The sequence below is a fragment of the Perca flavescens genome, chromosome 18, assembly GCF_004354835.1.
Source record: "Perca flavescens isolate YP-PL-M2 chromosome 18, PFLA_1.0, whole genome shotgun sequence".
NCBI classification, from domain to species: Eukaryota; Metazoa; Chordata; class Actinopteri; order Perciformes; family Percidae; genus Perca; species Perca flavescens.
Window position 1 is genome coordinate 5291500 of NC_041348.1, and position 22658 is coordinate 5314157.

A 22658-nucleotide genomic window follows, 5' to 3' on the forward strand; every position below is an offset into this window, starting at 1 on the left:
GAACAGTTTGGATCATTTCCAGTTTCCAAAATGTGAGGATTTTTCTACATTGAGTATATTGTCCTGATGATACTAACATACTTTTTCTTAAGTAACATTATCAGTCTTTTTCTTTCCCATCTGGGTTTGGATCTGGGTTTGTGAGAGCTGTAGTTATTGTAACCAATGCCTCAGGAAAGAGAGAGAGAGAGAGAGAGAGAGAAAAAAAAAAAAAATTGCGGCATTTCCAAAGCAAAGAGGGAGGATGGCAGTGGTCCCATTAGTTGACCCCCCCGGGCGAGCTCTCCGGAGGCATATAGGCTTACCGGTGTCCGAGCCATAAGAACATGCACCGGGCAGCATCAAAGCGCAGCGCCGGGGTAGCCGATAGCTTGTGGTGACATGGTGCTGTGTGAGAGAGCACTCTCAGCCACCATTAACCGTGGATCCCTCACATCGTCTATTTATAATCAATTTTCCATTCTCCCCATACGGTGTGAAAGGAAAGAAAGAGATGAGGGGACAAAGAGGAGGAGAGGGGAGATGGTGGAGTACGGCTAACACTCGGGAGGAAGGATTCTAACAGGGACTGCTCACATAAATGGAGCCAGACGTGTGAAAGCAACAGCGCTTCAGTGAGGCCATTTCTTTAAAAAACAGAATCGATACAGCATAGTATCGCAATCTTTTCTGTGGCAATAATGTATCGATACACAGACGGCAAGAATCGATCTTTTACTATATAAATTGCACATAGAAATTTAACTTTTTGGTCAGTTTGTCTGCTTGACAATCCCATTTTGCGGTTTTCCTTTGGGGACATAATTTGAAGTTGGAAAAAAGGTCATAAAATGTTCGCAATAATATCGTGTCGTGACATAAGTATCGTGATGATATCGTATCGTGGGTCTTCAGGTGATTCCCACCCCTACTGGGTCTTACATCAGAATGGTCCCCCTTTTTAAATTAGACAATAAACTATTTACAGCCGTGTCATTATTTGCAACAAAATGGCCTCAGTTACAGGCACATGTATCAGCGGCCAGGCAGTGAGTGAGTATTGTTTTTCTCCCCTTATTAACGATCAGGGGAAATGTGATACCCAGGGTGTAGTTTTACACACTTTTGCGTGTGTTGAAAATGCACCCTTGAGTGGAATTTGTTTGAGTTTGTTTTAAATGTCAGGACGAATGCTGCTCAGACATGACGTGGGAAACACAGAGCTACATTCAACTCCTGGTTTGATACCAGTTCCAGTTTTGTGGGTCACGATACGATTTTCCCATGTTTTTTTGTTTTTCTAACAGAATGAGCTGCGGAGAAATGACAAAAAAAATATGACTTTATATCTATGAACTAAAGTGCAACTGAAATAGTATTTTATCTTAAATAACAAACATTTAATAAAAAATATGAATAATTAGATTTTTAAAACAAATCCCAAATCAAAATAACTAAATAAATTTAAAAAAATGTCTTTAAGAACTGCATCACGGTTCATTTTTCATCCCAACCGGCGGTAATCTTCACACATTTATATCGATTTTTTTTTTAACCAATTCACGATGCATCCTTACATCCCAAGTCTGTGTGTGTGTTCAGGGCCGGCACTTGGCATAGGCAGTATAGTATAGTAACGCTAGGGGTGCCGGCAGGCAAGATAATCAGAAAAAAACCGGCAAAAACACTGGAAAGCATCAAAAACGTTAAAAAAAAAGAGCCCTGACAAAAATGACATAAAGAAAAGTGGAAAAAGCGACAAAAACATTTTTAAAAAGTGACAAAAATGTTGGAAAAAAATGACAACAGTTACATAAACCATCAAAACAAAGTTGATAACGTGAGAACAACGTTGAAAAAGGCGACAAAAAGCCCAAAAGGGTGACAAAAATTTCGGAAACAAGCGTTGAAAATAGCGAGAAAAATGATAGAAAATAGCTACAAAAACGTTAAAAAGAGCTGAAATCTTGCCTAGGGCACCAACTTGGTTTGGGCCGGCTCTGTGTGTGTGAAAGCCTTGTTGATGGAGGCGATGAACCCTTCGCTGCAGTGACATTCTGTCTGCGTGTGTGTGTTCCTGCGGGCCAGGTGTTATGTTTAGTCTCAGACACACTGATATGCTAAAGGAAGTGGAGTTCAGCCCGGGCCCATGGCTGAGACAGGGAAATATGACCAAACACAGAGACAATAGGGGTCAAGTGCTCTCCTCTTTCCCCCCAGCCCTGCATCTTAAAACCCAGCATACCCAACGCTCATTCAGGGGACAGATAGATGAGGACCGTGACTTTACACCCACTTCCCGTACGGCGACAGTAATAAGTCTGGAAGTGTAACCAGTCTCAGAAGTGATGCAGGTTAAAGGAAACGAATGGCGGGGCTGACCTTTTTTGTTAATCTCTCTCATTTTTCTGCTGCGTCAGGTCCGCCGACACCATCAGATATACAGTACAAAGTGGCATTGCTGCGCCCGCCAGGTCACGCGGTTTCGTTAACGATGAAGTAATAATTTGTGACATTTAATTATATTGAATTAAATTATGCTGCTCTGTTTGCAACAGCATGAGAGCGTTTGCTGCATTGATGTAAACACAGTATGACAAGAAGACCTAGTTGTGGTGCAGGAGAAGTGATGCATGTTAATTCTGCTACCTACAGTATTATATCTGTGACAGTTACACTTCTATAACTGTCCCTCGGTAAACAACAGCAGGTAGGAACTAAAATTGCGTGGTCGGACAAAAAAATAAAAACGAATGGAGCAAAAGACAATTGAGTATTCGGTTGGTCTGTTTGTCATAGATTGATTAATCGTTTTAGTCATATTTTAAGCCAAAATGCAAACATTTGCTAATTCCTGCTTCTCGAACAGAAGGATCTGCTACTTTTCTTTGTTTTACATACTTGCAAACCTGTTGCTTTTTGGCGAAAAATGCCGTTTTGAATGGGAAAATGTCATCCACGTGAATTGTGTAGATCCAAAGAGTTTTTTTTTTGGAAGTCAAGTCAAGATGTTGCGTTGACTTGAAATTCGCCTCGCCAGACTTGTGCTGCATTCAAAGTTGTTGTAAAATACCCTTTTCCCATCCAGTGGTTCTTTTTGTCGTTTAACAGGAATTTACTGGTGAAATAAGTTCTTGTTATAAGTTCTTGTTATTACATTTTTAATAAATCATTTAATTTTGAGCCGACTGTTGTTTTGGGCTCCTTTTTTTTTATTCTTTAGATCAACTATCATATATATATTTATATAAAGTATCGTTTTAGCACCGGGAAAATTATGTGTTTTCCCTTTTCTTTTTCTTGTCGGGGTGGGGGGGTGGGAGGGAATGATGTGTCACCTTTTTCAGCTCTTCTGAGTTTGCAGGTATGGTTTTATATTAAAGTAAAATTACTATTTTTCTGTTTCTGGTTGTTGGTTGGACATAACAAGCTATTTGAAAAATTGTGAGGGGCAGTGTTTTGCTATTTTCTGACATTATATAGACAAATTATTAATTCATTGATCAGGAAAAAATGTTAAAGCGCTTAAAAAAATAATGAAAAAATAACTATTGAAGTAATCACTAGAAAAGGTTGAACAAGAAAATGTGCGTGTGCTTGCTGGCGGAAATGTGCCAAAGGGACATTTGAAATAGATAACTAAATACAATAATAAATACTAAAACAAAGTTGAAGTCACAAAACCCATAATTAATTAGTAGAAGTTGAAATGGCAGCTAAAGTGGATGAAGTGTCAATTCAAATGAAAGTTCAACCATTTGAAGTAATGGTGCTGAAAGAATTCAAAGATTCAGCTGAAATTTAAGCATGGGAAAAGACTTAACATCATGAAAGTGTAAGTAATAAATTGTGCTGGAAGTGTTGAGGTAGAAGTAAAACTGACATTAAAATAATTCATCTGTTCATCAGTTTAATTTCCTGACACTTACAGGGTTTGAAGTGTCTGTTACAGTATAATAACAAACTGTAATATGGTTGAATTTGCTACTACTTCTTCAAAACTAATTTACTTAATTTACCACAGTGTATTGGATAGTTTGATTTCATAAATAAATGTGTAAGAGTTAATTATAGACATTAATAAGTCTATACTTTCCAGCAGGAGGAAACAGCAGTTTGACACAAACAGGAGAACTGGGTAGTTACCAGGAAAAATGATAACATCTGGGATTGAAAAGAAAAAATAATAGAGCAACTCGTATACAAAAACTTTTAAAAGTCAGGGACCGATATTCCAAGGAACAAATACATCAGAGTATTGGACACATTTGAATGATTGACAAGTGATCTCAGGGGTATCGCAGTGTAAAAACAGTAGCTCTTCTTCAAAGCTGTGACTAAAATAAAAACGCAACACTTTTTTTCTTTTAATTCAATCAAAATTCGGCTGACATGAAGTGTTGTCAATGCAAAATCACAGTCCGTCATTTCAAACTGAGCATAACTTTGATAGCTTTTACTTCTGGACAGTTGAGAGACAAAAGCCAAACACAAATCGAATCAAAACAATGTGCAAAATGAATGGCTGAAAACCTCTGCTTCGTTAACCTCACTGGCAATTTAAGAAAGAGAGAAAAACAAAAGCTTTCTAAAAGTGTGGAAACTATTCAATTTATAAACCGAAAAGTAGCTAACATTAGCAAACCAGCTGATAATAGCCAGTAGCTAACATTAGCAAACCAGCTGGAAAGGGCCAGTAGTTAACATTAGCAAACCAGCTGAAAATGGCCAGTAGCTAACATTGGCAAACCAGCTGAAAGTGGCCTGTGGCTAACATTAGCAAACCAGCTAATAATGGCCAGTAGTTAACATTAGCAAACCAGCTTAATTTGGCCAGTAGCTAACATTAGCAAACCAGCTGAAAGTAGCCAGTAGCTAACATTGGCAAACCAGCTGAAAGTGGCCAGTAGCTAACATTAGCAAACCAGCTAATAATGGCCAGTAGTTAACATTAGCAAACCAGCTTAAATTGGCCAGTAGCTAACATTAGCAAACCAGCTGAAAGTAGCCAGTAGCTTCCATTAGCAAACCAGCTTAAATTGGCCAGTAGCTAACATTAGCAAACCAGCTGAAAGTAGCCAGTAGCTTCCATTAGCAAACCAGCCAAAAAAGGCTTCCCATTTACAGTAAATGTTTCAATGTTTATGCAGTATTAATAAATGTGTCAGTCTGCTAAATGCTGGTTAGAAAAATGAGATCTGCTTTAAAAAGTTAATGACTGAACCTGCAACAGAATTAAGACATCCACCTTGCTGCAAGGTGACTTAATACCAGCTTGACCACTATTTACGGAGTTATACGGGTTTATGTTTTTGACACAGCATTTATTTTTCATGGAAGTAAAAACTTGGTGGATTTTACTTTGAATCTCTCCCTCCAACCATCTTTCTTTCTTTCTTTCTTTCTTTCTTTCTTTCTTTCTTTCTTTCATCATTTCGAACAACAATACTAAATAAAGAACAGGATAACAATAGTTGGAATGCTGTTGAACAGCATTCCCACTAAATAAGATATAAAACACAAGGTGTGTTGCAACACACCAAAAGGGAGAAAAAAAACACCCAATATCTATAAAGTGTTACAAAACAATATCTTCAATCCGTCCAAAAAGGAGCGGGACGAAGCCGAAGCTTGTTATTTTTCCCACCCCTCATTTAACTTTATATATATATATATATATATACTGTACACACAAATACATCACTTTACAGTCAGTATAATAACCCACCCTCACAATCATCTCTCCTCCTCCCCATCTTCAATTTTTGCTCAAAATGTTTTAATAATAATGGTAATCCGTATGAGAAAACCTTCTCATAACATCACAATTTAGGTTCATTCAAAATATGTTCAGTTGATATTTTTTTAGAGAGATGAGTGTAAGAGGAGAAAAAAAAAAGCGTGGACTCCATCTGCTAACACTCACCGTGGCCTGGCTTCCTGGACTCAGAGCCCTCCCCCCCCCCCTCTCGGCCTAGACACTAGAATTATGTGACTGGTTGATAAGTAGTTGTTTCGAGTTGGAAGGTCCTTGGCAAGAGGCCTTGGGCACGACTGGAAGACTATCAGAGTGCAGAGTCATTAGAAATCCCTCATTCTCACTCCGCTGTGTAAACGTCCCGGCGGCCTCCAGCTGAACGGGCCCCCGAGGAAGGATCACCGCCGTCGGGCTGAAATTGAATCGCGCACAGAGGAGGGGAGCTTTGGGAGCTGAGCGGGAGGGGGAAAAAGTTTTGTGTTCCTATTTATTGACTCGGCTGCAGAGATCACTAAACGGTTTCGAGGGAGAGTTACGTTTGGGGAGTTTTTCCCATTAGCACTCCGCGGGCATTAGGGCAGTGACGAGTTGCCTTCGATATAGCCTTAAATGACTATGGAGAAGAGAACTTCATTGAAAATGTACTTAAACCCACATCGGGTTGACTATTTTTTTTTTTTTTTTTTTTTTTTTTTGTCCCACATAGTAGTATTTAATCCCAGCACAATATGTCCCTGAACAAAACTGTAATGGAACCATACTGTTGGAATAATGTTTTCTTAAGGGTATTTAAAAAAATGTCACGGCTGAACACACAATTTTCTAAAGACATGGGCAACAACAAATATTCCCCAACAGTGTGATGAGGTGGCTTGTTGCCAAAACTCATCCCACTTGACCTGAATGACCTGTCCATATAAATATGAACTGTGCATTTGATTTCTACTTATTGTTATACTCTTCCATGATTGAAAAAAACAAAAAAACAGTAGCCCTACCAGTGCCAGAAGTGGAACTGAGTGTATTTGCGTGATCAATTTATTTTATTTCTCCACATTCTCCTCATTTATTCATATTTTGTCTAAAGTGTCAACCAACAGAAGCACACCACTGTAGCCTACGTTCCACGGTAAAAAAAATTATGTTGGTTCTACTGCCTCCCAGAAACCAGACTCCTGCCCCCAAAACTGATATTTTTGCAATGAATGTCTAATTTAATCCATCGTTTACAGTAACACACGTTCTTACGTGACTTCATTATACCACAATTACTGCGCTTACAATCATCCAACCCACATCCACGCTACAACAATAGAACTAGGACTGGAATATGCAGACATTGCGTGTAATTGCTTCCTACTTTGTGTTTGGTTTTACCTCTTCACTAGAAGCACTGAAACTATGTGTATCGTAAAAGTGGTCAGTACTGGCAGAAGTGAAAATAGTCCTAATGAGCTGCGTGATTAAGTCACATGAGGGGGAAAAAAACAAAAACTACAATACACGTGTTGTTTAAAAGTGATGGAGTGTGTTAGGCAGCCGTATGCTTTATGTTCTGCAAGCTGTTTTGAATGTCTTTCTGACAACAACGGGATCTTTTTGACTTCCGTGTGCGTGCGTGCGTGCGTGCGTGCGTGCGTGTGCGTGCGTGTGTGTGTGCGTGCGTGCACGCGCATCGGTCCGACCTAAAAACAAACCAAGGCTTTTTGGTTGGCATGAGTGAAGGAGGGTAATTGCAGTGGAAGAGGAAGTGTGTGTGGTCTGCAGTGGAGAAAGCAAGAGAGGAAAGACAGTAAGAGAGAGAGAGAGAGAGAGAGAGAGAGAGAGAGAGAGAGAGAGAGAGAGAGAGGGAGAGAGAAGTACCTAATGCTGTTTGTATTTAAATTCCGTCAAAAAGCCTTTTCATTCAGGAAGGCCATGTCGAGAGATTAGCAGGGCAGGGGAAGGCTCTGCTTCACCCCCATTGTTGGCAGGAGCAGCAGCCAAGAAGGTGACACAGCTCTCCTCTCCTGCTTTTACTCCTATCAACATTTACGATCAGTGATCTCAGACGTATTGTTTTTTTTTCCCCCAGCCTCTTTTCTTTTCTCCTGCACTTGCCTCTCTCATCACCTTATACACACAGGTATGCGCTGAACACCTATGGGATTTACCGTAAATCCACCTAAAAATAGCCAGATATACTGTATGTGTATCACTTGGGCGCCTGGAAAGCTCAACTGGTAGAGCGTGTGCCCCACGTGCAAAGGCTCAGTCCGTGTCACAGCGGCCGCAGGTTCATCTCCGACCTGCGGCAGCCCCTTTGCGGCATGTCATTCCTCCTACATACAAAGCATATACTTTGTCTTGCTGTGCAAGACGGACACTGATGCATAGTTTTACATTTTACACTACTCTGGCGTTTTCAGAGCCCCTAAAACAGAGACATTTGGAACTGCTGGGTCAGTGTAGCGCTTATCAGTTCAATTTTCTAAGCACAAACGGACATTTGGAAAAACAGAAAAATGGCTTCCAATATCCATTGTTTCATTTTTTCAGCCCACAACTTTACTGTTTTGATTCACTCTTCCAGCTCTCGTTGTCCCCATTTCTAGCAGCAGACATGTTATTGGTTCCCAAACTTCTTCACGTCAAGGACCCCTAAACTGACACAAATTAGACCATACACCACCCTTTGGTAAGATTTTGTCCCAGGGGCCACCCTCTGGTAGGATTTTTGCTTTTAGATGTTTCATTACAGAAAGTGTATGAAACCCATGCCCAAAATAGTCATGCATGATGTCATTGTGTTACTTACTTATTATCCCCTTTGTGCTGGGGACCCCCTGAAACCCCACATTGGAAACCACTGAGCAAGTGAAAATAGTGGAGCATTTATTAGCTGGATTAAAGCCAGATATGTCCTTCAGTAGTTGGTGAAGACTGAAGAGCTAACATTGGATTTACATTTTTCAGATTGCCAGAAACACAACTCCAATTGGCCTGCATTGCTGGATGTGTAAGCTGTTTGCTAACATTGTCCACCGTATCAACTGTATGAGGTGATAAAATGTCAGTGTTGTGTTTACAGCATGTTGTACTGATCCAAAGTTTTTCCGCAACATGTAAGCTTCATACTGGTATTAAATAAGGGTTGGGTACCGAAATCCGGTTCCTATGCAACCGCTAGGAATCGGACCGGATTAGAGCGCAAATTTCTGTTCCTCATTTCGGTTCCACTTAATTTGTCGACTGAAATATTTTCCCTCTGTCGCTCCGAAACGGACGCACTTACAAAGAATCGGTTTAGGAGTCTGAATCGTTTTTAAAAGTGCCGGTTCGGCATCGGAATGGTACAAATCCAAACGTTACCCGACCCTAGTATTAAATGAATGGGTATATCTAAAACACAAGTAGCTAGCTAACTGTGTGCACTTATCTTAAAGACGACAATCACAAGCCCGAGGGAGCAGCATCTCCACCAGGAGACGATTAGATTAGACGACGCAACGTTTAACTATCAATCATTGTCACTCAGACCACCGTTTATCTCAACAGGCGGATAGCTCTCCTAACCGGCAAGTCTAGTGATTTAGTCTGTGGAACCTTAGGGGCGGGCCGATCAATACCAAAGTATCAATACTACCAAAGTCTTATTTTAGATAGCTAACAGCACTTGGATTTAAAGCAGAAAAAAAGCATCTGTCTAATGTTAGATTGTGCACAGGGACACTTGGTTCTTAGTGCTGACTCTATGTTCTCCTTTGTGCTGTTGTGTGCACACGGGCAGCGACCACCTTGTTAGTTTAGAGAAGATACACCGCATGCATTCTAACCCTATCTACTATCACACAGTAAACCCAGCTAACAAGACACAATTATACCACTGGGGCACTCCCATACCTACACTGACACACACACACACACACACACACACACACACACTGCCCGCTTGTTATTATTTCTGGTAAGAGGAAACTGAATCTTTCAACCAGGAGGAAATATGCAAAGAGAGATAGATAGGACAAGAGAGAGATAGATAGTTTGTTTGTGTGTGTGTGTGTGTGTGTGTGTGTGTGTGTGTGTGTGTGTGTGTGTGTGTGTGTGTGTGTGTGTTAGAGAGAGGTGCTGCGATAAGAATCTGGAGGGGCATTCCTGATGTCAGCGCTGCTTTGTACCCGTAGGCTGTTTTTGTGTGTGTGTGTGTGTGTGTGTGTGTGTGTGTGTGTGTGTGTGTGTGTGTGTGTGTGTTTATTGGTCTCTGAGATCGGTTTATGTGCCTGTGTATCTGTTTGTCTTCGAGCACATTGGTCACTGTGTGTGTGTGTGTTTGTCTGTCAATTGTGTGTAGACGCGTGTCTGTCTGTGAGTTTATTAAAATCTTTGATGTTTGCACTTCTGTGCCTGTTCCTGGTCTGTTGATGTTTCAGTTTCAGCGTGTGTGTTGTGTGTGTTGTGTGTGTGTGTGTGTGTTTGTGTGTGTGTACAGCAGGAATAAAGCACCCCATTGATAAGAACAAGTTCTTCTTGTTAACGTATCAGTAGAGCTGGACCTGAGCCAGCACTAAAGTCCCAGGGGCGTATTTCTACACAACCCCCGCTATGACACGGCAGTTACTATTCTGCAACCCCCAGACAGACACACACACACACACACATGGATAGATAGCCAGGGAACATAACATGTGTTAACACTCTCTTTCCAAGAGATACATTGAAGAGGACATTGAGCAATGTTTCGTCTTACATCTCTCCAGCGGCCGCCTGCTCTGCAGTCGTCTAAAATGCTTCCATGTGCAGTCTCTGCATTCCAACTACCTTTCTGAGGCATTTCAAGACTCTCCCCAAAGATATGCGATACCCAGGGGAAAGCAGATAGTCATGAGAAATACCTGCTAGCTGTTCACAGTTTTAAATACCAGGAGGGGGAATTTGTTTGTATTTTTTTTTGTGCCATCCTCTTCTAGGTCTTCTTGTTTTTGCACATGTGCCATCTATTGTTTTCCTCCTCTCATACGCCAGGGAGATGGAGCCAAGGCTGTTTTATGACAGTCATAATCACCCCCCCTCATGCCCCCCGGCGGCTGCATAGGGACATCAGCTCCAATCGGCTGTTTGCGGGGCACACCTCGTTGTCAAATAAAAGTGTCTGGATGAAGGTCGGTGGGAGAACAAAGAGGTTCAGTGTGCGGAATATGCACCTACAAACCCCAGCGTTCCAGCGTGGGCATGCTCTGCCTCTCGCTTTGTTTGTTTAACCATTGCAGAGCACGGTTGGTGTTGTAGAGCCAGTGCGCGCGCTCATTTTTTTTTGACAGCAAGGACTAGGGCTGCAACTGACCATTATTTTCACTGTCGAGGAATCTATGGATTGTTTTCTTGATTAATCGATTAGTCGTTTGCTCTATAAAATGTCGATCAGCGTTTCCGAAAGCCCAAGACGAAGTCTTTTTTTGTCCACAGCTCAAAGATATTCTGTTTTTTTTTTTTTTTTTTTTTTTTTTTGGGCACCCGGATAGCTCAGTTGGTAGAGCAGGCGCCCATATATGGAGGGTTAGTCCTCGGTGCAGTGGGCCTGGGTTTGACTCCGACCTGCAGCCCTTTGCTGCATGTCATTCCCCCCTCTCTATCCCCTTTCATTTCTTCAGCTGTCATGTCAATAAAGGCCTAAAAATGCAACAACAAAAAAAAATAAGATATTCTGTAAATTAGAAGATATTCACATTTAAGAAGCAGGAATCAGAGAATTTTGACTTTTGTTTTCATAAAAGCTATTTAAAAGGATTCATTGATTATTTAAATAGTTGGCGATTAATTGAATTCAATTCAGTTTTATTTATAGTATCAAATCAGAACAAGAGTTATCTCAAGACACTTTACAGATAGAGTAGGTCTAGACCACACTATAATTTACAAAGACCCAACAATTTCAGTAATTTAATAGTCGACAACTAATCGATTAATCGTTGATGCTCTTGCATTTACTGTGGCTTTCACAGTTAATCTGCAGAAGCACACAAACAACCACAGCGGTGGGTCGAACAAGTGGTTTCGGCATGACAAATGCATGCGAGCAGTGCATGCTGGAAGCTCAAACACACCATCTATTGTAAGAATTACATGCATCAAGATTGTATTTATTAAAAAAAAGAAACAGGTCACCACATTCAAGGCCCATGAAGGACGCGTCTCTTGTAGATAGGTCTGACAAATGTGAGGGCTTTTGGGGATGGACACAACCACAATGATAGTTTGCTGCGTCTAAATTTAACGGTTTGAAGTTCAATCGCATAGAACATTTGCACAAAGTGATTCACCAACTTGCCTCCTCAACACAGGATGCAATGTGGGAATTCAAGAAACGGGATTAAAAGAGCATAAATGTGCTTTTTTTTTAAGACAAGCTGGGATTTTTATTTTCCAGATGGCTTTGATATAGATCAGAGCGGTGTCACCACCGAAGCATGCTTTCCATTATTGCGATTGTTTAAAGCTTTACCTCTTAAAGTAAATGCAAAGTGACAAATCCAGAAGGGTTCAGACAAAGAAGTGGGTAGGTCTTAGAAATGGAATTGTCCCCATGGGCAAACCACATAATATTCATATCAAACCTGATACATCTACCGCTTGAGTTTCTAACCATGCAATCAGGGGCTCTGCCAAGTGAGTGAATACACCCTGATCAGGCGGATGATAAGAAGGGACCAGTGGGGCACTGCGGCTTTGTGGAGGGCCATGTTCTTGTTAGCTGTCAGACATCTTGAGTCAGTTCAGATATTAGCTCATAGTCTACAAACGCCTCCAGTGTTGCAGAGCTCCGAAATCTCATTTGACAAGAGCAAAATAATCCCATGAGTGGTCCACTCTTCTCTTGATATAATAGTCTTCTAAACTGTTTGGAAGAGCACATTTTCAGTTGTGAAATCTTGTTGGAAAATGATCTTTTCAGGGGACATACTTTGAGGATTTTCTTGGCAGAAAACTTGCTCTTAGCTTAGCATATTTACAGGGGAGTTTTACTTTTATGGATATAATAATAATCATTTTTTAAATGCTAGCGACATGGCTCTATAGATGCCAACATCGGTCTGGCGGTTGGTCTACCACTTTGGTCCAGCGTGACATACATCCACAACTACAATTTGTACAAACATTCATGGTCCCCAGAGGATGAACTCTGCTGACTTCGGATCAGTGATCCCCTGACTTTACTCTCTCTCGCCTCCCGCTGTGAGGTTCACACTTGCGGCTTTGCGTGAAATGCCTCGACGACTATTGGATGAACTGACATGGAAGTGGACGAACACGTTCACGTTCCCCTCAGGATGAATTGTGATGGCTTTGGTGACCCTTTAACGTTTCCTCTAGCACTGTCATCGGGTCAAAAGTCAATTTGTCTTATACTTTTGTTTGTGACCAAATACCTACAAAACCAACAACATTCCCATCGTCTTAATCAGTACTCTGTGTTCAGTGTAAATAAGCAAATGCTAGCATGCTAACACGCTAAACTATGAGCATTTTAGCATGCTGATGTTAGCATTTAGCTCAACGCATTACTGCTTTAAGTTTTAAAGACTTTTTCACTGAACAGAATTGTCTAAAATTGTTTTTTAACCAATATTAAATGTGGATATGGAATACAAAATTTTATCAGCATGTTTTTTTTTTGAATACAAAATACAGTGACTAACCCCAGCATGATTCTACTAAGCAAAAAAAAAAAAAAAAGCACAAAGCAAAATGTAGGCACAGGAACAGATGTTGCCTGCTAAAAATAGCCAATAGACTCCTTTCCTGTTGCCAGTAGACGAGTATGCCTTTTTTATTCTTTTTTCTAGTGACGTTCAATATCACAAACATGTCCAAAAACATTTCCTGCTACAGCTTTCAAATACAGTGCACAAAAGTGCAAATTCTGTGGGGTGGGGGTCGTAGCTAGGCGGAACGAGAGAGAGAATACCATGGCAGTATTGAATAATTGGAGCCCAGACACAATTTTGTAATTTTCTAAATTTCTGATACTCTGAATAAAAACAGAAAATTGGAAAATTGGTTTGAAGAGCCATTTTTTTAATTTGTCATGGCGGAAAAAAATAAAATATTGGATATTGGAACCCATTTTCCTGTTTTTCCAAATGTACGTTTGTGCTTAGAAAATTGAACTGATAAGCAATATATAAAACTATTAGTAATTTTATTTATTTGTAAAAGAAATAACTCATGTTGTATGCAAAATGTTTTATTGGCTTACACATTTCTCTTGTCCATAAAAAAATTAGAGCCTATATATAAATATATATAGGCTCTAATTTTCATACATATATATCTAATATAACAAACAAAACTACAAAAAAATATAGGCTCTGAAAAAACTATTTTATTTTTTCAATTTAATTCTGAAAAATATATGCAGGTTGTTGAAAGTTGTGCATTGTTAAAAGGCTTATGATAACCCTACCACTGTGTGGTCATTTGGAAGAACAAGAATTAAGTTTCCGGTGTTGGTGCCTAGAGGAAATACAACAACAATATTTCCGTGGCTTTTCTCTGTGTGAGACCATGACAGGATTACAACAATGTATGTCAAGATTCATTAAGAGAAGCAACTCCTCCTCCTGCGTGTTTGCTCCCACTGCTTCGACTATGCCTGATATTAACACGACAACCATGCTGTGTCGACATGACAACCTGATCTAGCCGCCCGGCGGGACACTTTTGATCAACATTGATCACTCTTTTCATATTTCTTCCTTGTGAGCGTTGCCAAAAAAACACCGCCAGCGACTGTTCCCTCTGTCCCTGTCTTTTAGTTGCTGTTATTCTGGGCAGTGGGTCTTATAAATAACTAATAAAGACCAAAGCTGTGACGCATCCATCTTACTGCTAGGTGGCATCAGGGACAGGTGCGCTGGCTTATTCCTACCTTTTGTACGACAGCGCAATCAATCTGCTTTGTGCCAAGTTAAGAGCAAAGAGTGGACCGTGGGACAAGACAAATGAAAAACCAAAAGGGAAAGTCATGAATTTTACAGTGAACTCAAAGCGATGAACATCGGACCTCGGCTACCTTTACGCTTTTCTTCTTTGTCTCTCTTTGTCTTTTTTTTGTGTGTGTGTGTTGAGCAGTACTTCCTTAAAAATAAGGGGAAAGAGTGAAGTCGTCTGTTCCCGAAATAGAATCCAAGCGGGTATAGGTGAGGCTAGCATGTGCTAAGAGAGGGAGAGAGAGGGGAGGGGGGAGTGGGGGATATTAGCCATATGTGATTCATTTACAACAGCATGCTTCAATTAATCTGGGCAGGGTGGCAGGCGCCAGGGTTGGGCCCCGTGCCACCTGAGCGAGAGAGGAAGAGTGATCTGGTGCTCGGTGAGGGATGAGCAATGAAAACAGATCCCTCCGAATCGATACGCCTTACGTTATCACTCACGCCAAACCCATCCCCTCCACTAACCCTGCTCTCTTCCTCTCAGGGTTGGCTGGCTGGCCTTCGTTCCTTTTGAGCCTCTCTTGTCCTCCTCCTGCTTTTGGGGACTTAAAGACGAGGCCAATAAAGGCAGAACAAGGCGCTCCGATTCATCGGGGCGTCCCAAAAGCACCCTGAGAGGAGCGGTAATTCTCACGTCGGCGTCCACCTCAGAGACACCCCCTCGGGATGTTGAGACTATTGTCAAACTGGGGGCGGCATGCTGCGGCAGTAAGCGAAAGCAAAGGGAGGGAGGGAGGGAGGGCGGGCAAACTGGCGAGGGGCAAAAACCACAGTGACCAGATGGAACCGCAGATTGTTTAAAAGGGGCTACTGCCTCAGCAAAACCATATGGGGCAAAAATGCTATTTAGTCGAAATCTCATTGGCGTTTTTCACGACATGGTGAGCAGCATCGGAGGATCCTTAACAAAAGATGAAGTACTGACGCTGTCAACATGTAATGCAAGAGAAGAGGGGGAAAAAAAAGACAAATCCAGCAGCCTCATCTGCATCTGTGTTTCCCGGGGGCATGTTGGTGTGAGGAGTTTTATTTCAACTTGTGAGCAATACTCCAAAATAAGAGCAAATGAACACTTGCCAGACTTCAGTGCCATAAAGCATTAGGTTACAGTAAAGCATGCCAACGCTAATACTGTGATTGTTACTAGAATAAATACGCGGGGGAAAAAATTGATGATGATGAATTAACCAGAGGAAAGAAATGTATATTGAGACACTGGATAAGAATATTAAATTACGACGCTCAAAGTTACAGCTTATAGGTACGGACGAGCAATAGCATCAGTATGGCAAAGGATGAAAAACGGTTGCTGAGCACTGTCTGACAGTGTAATTATATTTTTAGCTGTCTGTTTTGTAAGCTGTTTCACCTGGCTTGTGATGTAATCTGGATTTATCCAAATTCCTGCCTCATGCATCAAGGGGATTTTTCATATTGAAAGACCAGGGGAGGGCTGAAATAGGAGACTGTCCTCCCCTGAAAAACGCCCCCATAGGTTGTTTGTTCAATGAGCAATTATGACCTATATTTACGTTCATAGTTACAGCGCCCACGTAGTAGTAATGACTGGGAGCAAAGCAGGAAGTAATATGACTAAGTATAAGAGCACCAAATATCCAGGTCAAACAACTGAAAGACTTTCACCCGCCATGTGCGTAACCGGAAGTGAAGTAACGTCTGATTTGAATCCAAATCACGATCTTTTTCTTAACTTTTTCTTAACTCAACTAAACACCAAACTGTGACCGTTTGCCAACATTAACAACTTGCTTAAAACTGCAACGTTTACGTTCAAAACCGCAACCGACTTTATCTGGTTTAGAAATGAGGACGGAAGACGCACCTGTGGGTCGCGTTAGAGGGAAGGGATTAGTGCTGTAATACTCAAGTCCCGTATCTCAGATTGGAGTCCGCAATCGAGACGTTTTTCTATCGTCTCTGACATGTCTTGGACTCGTTGGGTTTTTGCAGACTTGTCTTTGTGTATGTTATGAGATGGCACTTGGCCATTGGTCTCGCCAAATATTCTAGTTGGTCTCGACCGACTCCAGCAGTATATGCTTTTTTTCCAAAGTAATTTCTTCCTTTAAAATCAAATTGATGAAGTGTGCTAGTTCAGAGAACGGTTATTGGTTTAATAAAATTGACTTGGTATTGACTAGTTCTGGTCTTGGACTTGTTTTGGACTCGACAAAGGTGGTCTTGACTACAGCATTGGTAGAAATAAACGACCCATATCATCGTATGGTTTGGACAGCATTTCTATTTTTATCTGACTGTTTTGTGAGCTGTTTCAACTGGCTTCTGATCCAAATTTCTGCCTTTATGCATCAATGTTTTTTCTTAACATCGAAAGACAAGGGGAGGGCTGAAATAGATAAGACAAGCCATTCAAACATAAAAGTAGCCTTCGGCCATACTGCGAGCTAAAGTGTCTCTTTGCTTCCCAGGCAATTAAAGTTCTCCATGAGGAATACAGATTGGCACGGTATTTAATCTGAAAGTGAAGACACAGGAGTATAGTAGTAGAGTGAAAATGAACAACCGCCTTCCTCCGAGTCTGTTTTGGACTATCTAATTTGCTCAATTAAAACATGATGATAATAATAAAAAAATAAAACAAATAATGACAACAACAATTAGCTCCTCTTCATTTTATTCAGCGCGAAGTAAATAAGCAAGAATTATATCTGTCCATATATATACTATATTGTATATATACTATATTGTAATTATCTTTAATTAGAATATAGTAATTAATAAATGTCTCAGGTCACGCGAGTGTAAGTTGTCGTGAGACGCTCTCCACTCGGCAGCTAATTTGAAGTCGCTCTGTAATAAATCAGCTGTGAGGAGAAGCTGTCAGAAAGGAAAAGGTTCAGGGGACCGTGGTGTTTTGGTGTTTCAGGGCTTAGTTAATTAGTCGGAGGGGAAAGCCGAAGATAAACACAGATTGTCATCCAAGCACAGGCTGAGCCTTTAAACAGCTGCCCACAGCTGGAAGGTCCTGATCAAATCAAGGTGCTGGTAACACTGAACTGTGCCGTACTTTTTCAGTACGGCATACACATTTTTATTTTTTTCTGTAGTTCTTTGAAAAAGAAGAAACACATTTTGTTATTACTTTCTATTAAATGCAATATCACATTACTCATTTATCTGCTTGTTTAAGCAACATAATATGCTTTTCAGTTGTTTGTTTAAAGACATCTGTTCTTTCTTATGTGTCATCATCTGTTGTGAGTACCGGCCTTTATGAACGACTATGAAAATGGAATTTCATTAATGTTGAAAATTCTTATAAGGCAACAAACCGATGAAAGAAATGAGGAGCCCTTGATATTCTCTTAATCCACTGCAGCAATAGAAACATTTTTTAATATCGTTAAAATCCGCCAAAATGATCACAATAGTCACTGTGCAGGCTTAATAAACATGTTTAAATGACATTCTTGCATATGTCAAAACAGCTTTTATCTAAAACATGTCTAATTATATTTTGTGATAAACGGTTTGTTGGTTTTAACACAAATGTTTGTAATGCTAGATGTCTGTTATAATTTGTAGTCCGCAACTTTAAAGGGGGGGGACATGAAATTGTTTTATACAGGCTGAGTACCCTTTATGACGAGTAAGTCGATTAGGCAATTATCAATATAATCATCTTTCAGTTTGTTAACTTGGCATAATTATGATAAACCCATTTTACGCAGTATATTCTTAATAAACATTTCATATTAAAAACGTGTATATGTCCAATAGGGCTGGGTAACGTTAAAACAATTTTTGATACTGGTACCAATACCGTTTCCTGAACAATACTTTATGAAAATCCATTTGGTAACACTTTATTTGAAGGTATCTACATAAGAGTGACATGACATGACATGACTCTAACCCTAACTTGTCATGACAAAAACAGAATGTCACTTACTAAAGAAGCATTATGAACGTTTATGACTTGTTTATAATGTTTATGACACGTTCATGACAGTGCCATGTCACTCTTATGTAGATACCTTCAAGTAAAGTGTAACCCACTGATGAGATTTACTCCTTAGGTATTGAAATTTGGTGTTGACTGACAAGGCATTTTTCGATACTCCATTCAGTAAAATAGCCTAGAGCAGTGTATCTCCACCTTTCTTTTTGATTGTGAACTCCAAATACAAAGCAGTGGCTCCTTGCAACCATGGAGTGTATGCCAATGAGATGTTTAGACTTTTCCGACCTGAAGGGGTAAAAGTAGTAAAAAAGAAAGGGGAAAAAAAAAGGAAAGATTACAGAAAACTCAATTGACCAGCCAGACCTCTGGACTAAATCTTATTCATTAGTAAATGTTGCCCGGTCAGCAGAATAATGTGCTGTTTGAGACAACCACAATGCTGAAGACTGTCCTAACCTTGATGTATAAATGTCTGTGCTAACTGTAGATACTATTTTTTATTGTTGAAGACAAAATTATGATTTACATATTAACGTATTCTTTTAAAGATATTTTTTTGGCCTTATTTCATAGGACAGCTGAAGACAGGAAAGGAAGGTGGGGGAGGGGGAGATGACATGCAGCAAAGGGCCCGTGAGACTCGGACTCGAACCCGGGCCGAGCTTTAGTACATGGGGCGCACGCTCAACCAGGTGAGCTACCAAGGCACCCCTTAACTTTTTATTTAAATTATTATTCATTTTCATTAGTCATTGCCAAACCCCCCCCCCCCCCCCCCCCCCACCCTGTGTGACTAATAGAACATCTGGTCCATTGGTGGAATGTAATTTAGTACATTTACTACTGAAGTACTGTACTTAAGTACAAATTGGAGGTACTTGAGTCTTTCTTTTCCTTACACTTTCTACTTCTACTCCACTACATTAATCTGACAGTTTTAGTTACTAGTTAGTTTAGAAATTAGGATTTTTGCACACCAAACACATATGATGTTTTATTATAAATTAAACTAACCAACAATATACAGGTCCAGCTGAAACGATTAGCCGATTAAAAAGTATTTTAACAGTTTGGTATTAGTACTTTTACTTAAGTAAAGGATCCAAATACTTCTTCCACCGCTGGTCTGGTCCTTCCAGTAGTCATCAGGAATCCACCCTGATGAGCCCTGAATCAGGGTCTGATATAGGTTTGAACAATCCCTGCTTTAGTGACTCATGGGCTGACAGTATTTGTACAGTTTCGCCTGGGAGGCAGGAGCGGCCCTGAGCCCCCTTCCACCCACCCAGAAGACTTCCTCTTCGCTCAAGTCAGAAGGGGAAATTTAGCCCAGATGTGACTTCAAACAAAAGAAAAGCTGCAGGGATTGGAGGTGGGATCAGACCCATCTTTTGCGTGACCCCGGGACCTGCTCCTTCCTGGCATCTGTCTATTTTTCTCCTCTTCTATTCTTTCTCTGACGCTCTCTTGTAAGTTGCCGTCTCGCGGGCCCTTTTACTTTTACTCCTAAACGGCACGGCTGTTTTTAACAACTCAGTGCTGTGTCATTCTTACTCCGTCTGTGAAGTTTCCCAACATCATGTATGAAATAATAAGAAACAATGTGTAGCAGCACATTTTCACCAAATAAGGTAAAATACAAGGTTTGTAAAGATCTCAGAACACACACACACACATTTAAGCCTTTTAATGCTTAAAACAACCATACATGAATTATTTCACATTTTTCAAGCCTGCGTTTTATCTTTTTTTCATAAATATGTGACCAAATGTAGACAACATGATGACACCCTTATTTCCAGGAAAAGCTCTAGTGAGGATTCAGCTGAGAAATCTTTAGCTATAAAACATCAGTGGTAAAGGTTTTGGAACTAACTCACACAGCACAATGAAAAAAAAAAACCCCAAGGGCTTCTTGCTAGGGAGGCACATCTTTGCATTTTCGTGTTACAAAAATGAATCTTGAGGACCGTCGTTCCTCATGTGAACAAGCAGGCATGTCATGACATTGTTTTCTCCACACTCTTTCTCTTCACTTCATTAACCCATATAGGTACACAGCACAATGATCTATTCCCGAGAAACTGTCTGAAGTCAGCCCGGGGGTAAATGGAGGAAATTACCTAAATGGAAGTACAAATGTTGATTGAAAGTCTAAATGACAGCGCTCGAGCACAGCTCCAGTCCGTGGCTCTAATGCCTTATCCCTACATTTGAGTCAAAGCAAACATGTATACCTGGCAATCTTTGAACAAGGAACCAAGAGTCTGCAGCCATGCTAGTATCTCTGTGAGGCTGCACTTGGTTGGTAGATGCCTAATGTAGTTAGCGAACAACAACACGGGCAAATTGTGTAACGTCAACACACAGACAGTGGAACACAGTTGACAGCTAAACCCTGCTACAATGCGACGTTGTAATGAATAAATATAAGGCCAAACGCAGCAATAATCTACTTTATACTTTATTATACATGAAGACAGAACTAACTCTATAACTAGTGACATGTACCCAAACCCTGTCTTTTGACATAACCCTAACCTTAACACTTCATACCTAGCTGTAAGTGTCAACGCTTGTGCAGTATACCGGTTTCGTTCAGTGACTTGTTCGGTAACTACATTCTAACCTCTATCGTTGCACCTGTTCGACGCATTCTCATGAACGGGTTCGTATGACATCGTACGAATAGTTGTGGACACTAAATGTATGATATCATACGAAAACTAGGAGACCGCCGGCTGGTCACGTGACATCGGCTACAGAGCTCCGTTACGCTGAGCGGCAGTTGCTAGCTGTTTAAGCTGCTACAGAGCTTTGTGACGCCGGCTCCAGACCTCCGTCACGGCTCGGCCGTATCAGGGACAGTTAGTAGATGTGTTCAGCCGCTACAGAGCTCTGGGACACCGGCAACGGTGCGCCGCATGGTGCTCCATCATATCAGCGGTAGTTGGTGGTTCAGTTAGCCGAGAATAGGTGACTGTGAGCCAGGTACAGAGCACAGAGCTGCCGGTCGTTTCGGCGGAGATTACGGTTACGTTTAGGCAAGAAAGAGTGAGCGTTATGCAGCGATGAAAAAAGTTAAGTTTAGGCCACGAAACAACTAGTTAAGTTTAGGAAAAAGATCGTGGTTTGGATTAAAACACTCCCAACACGCACCCAACATATGGTCATGAGATCAGGCTTACTTGTTTAGCATGTATAATGTTTACCATATTCACCATCTTACTTTAGCATGTTAGCATGCTAACATTTGCTAATTATCACTAATTGGCAACAAAAAAAATACAGCTGATGCCGATAGGAAAGTCATTAGTTTTGCATGTATTTGGTCCTGAACCAAAGTTTCGGACCAATTAGAAAAGGCAGGAGATCACCAAAGTCATTAGGGTTCATCCTCTGGACTACATGACTATATATACCACATTTCATGGTAATCCATCCAATAGTTGTCAAGGCAATTACTTTCAAAACAAAATGTCAACCTGCTAGTGGTGCTAGAGTTATCTGCCGGAAGACGCAAAATCTAGTGTATCACGGCAGACCTCGGCTGCTCCGAGCGCCGTGCATTGGCACCACGGAGGAAAGCCAAACAATGTTCATCTGAACACACTGCCCACACAAAAATGACACAGAGCTGGATTAGAATCCGCAAAGTGTCCCTTTAAGAAATTGGCTAAAATCTTTTTATCGTGCAACAGACTTAATATTTTGATGATTCTGAAAATACAGAAGTAAGTGTTGTTAAGCAATCTGGGTTTTTATTTTTTGGAACATCGGAGGCTTAGCTCTATAACCGGAATATAATGGTAATTTATGTACGACACAAAATGGGGCTACACTTGACCATGATATACTGCTATGCATGCACTGAACTTGACAAACTGGAGATAAATAAGACCTTCCAAATCCACATTTATTTTAATAGCAGAGAGCAGCACATGTCAGAACAAAATGGCCCCCACTTATCTTAACAATTACACGTTGCTAAGCAGTTGTCTGAGGT

General features: G+C 40.7%; 1 protein-coding gene across 2 annotated transcripts in view; it reads left to right on the forward strand.

Moving 5' to 3' along the window:
* Window positions 1-22658, forward strand: part of flrt2 (fibronectin leucine rich transmembrane protein 2) — a 56883-nt gene that overhangs the window by 19322 nt on the left and 14903 nt on the right. The window contains exon 1 of one of the 2 annotated variants that reach the window (XM_028606067.1): window positions 19303-19344. The exons of the other annotated variant lie outside the window; for it this stretch is intronic. The gene's annotated coding sequence lies outside the window, so the exon portion shown is untranslated. Of the gene's footprint in view, window positions 1-19302; window positions 19345-22658 lie in introns of those variants that run through there. 2 annotated transcript variants of the gene reach the window in all.